This window comes from Trachemys scripta, chromosome 1 (assembly GCF_013100865.1).
Source record: "Trachemys scripta elegans isolate TJP31775 chromosome 1, CAS_Tse_1.0, whole genome shotgun sequence".
NCBI classification, from domain to species: Eukaryota; Metazoa; Chordata; order Testudines; family Emydidae; genus Trachemys; species Trachemys scripta.
Genome location: NC_048298.1, coordinates 315,162,008 through 315,162,318, shown reverse-complemented (window position 1 = coordinate 315,162,318; position 311 = coordinate 315,162,008). Strand labels below are relative to the sequence as shown.

At 66.2% G+C, this 311-nt stretch overlaps 1 protein-coding gene across 1 annotated transcript in view; it reads left to right on the top strand.

Annotated features, from left to right (window-relative positions):
• Positions 1 to 311, top strand: part of ARHGAP42 (Rho GTPase activating protein 42) — a 283,518-nt gene that overhangs the window by 188,225 nt on the left and 94,982 nt on the right. The gene's annotated exons all lie outside the window — the stretch shown is intronic.

Here is a 311-nt window from a genome sequence, read left to right as displayed (position 1 = left end):
ACCCCCTGACAGCCCCCCCCCCAAAACTCCCGACCCATCTAAACCCCCCTGCTCCCTGTCCCCTGACTGCTCTGATCCCTCTCCCCACTCCTGCCCCCTGACAGCCCCCCCCGAACTCCCAAACACCCCCTTGCTCCTTGTCCCCTGACTGCCCCCTCCTGGGACCCCTGCTCCTAACTGCTCTCCAGAACCCCACCCCCTACCTAAGCCTCCCTGTGCCTTATCCCCTAACTGCCCCCTCCTGAGACCCCCCCACCTGTACTCTGCCCAAAACCTTACACCCCCCAACCCCCAGACAGCCCCCCCCCCCC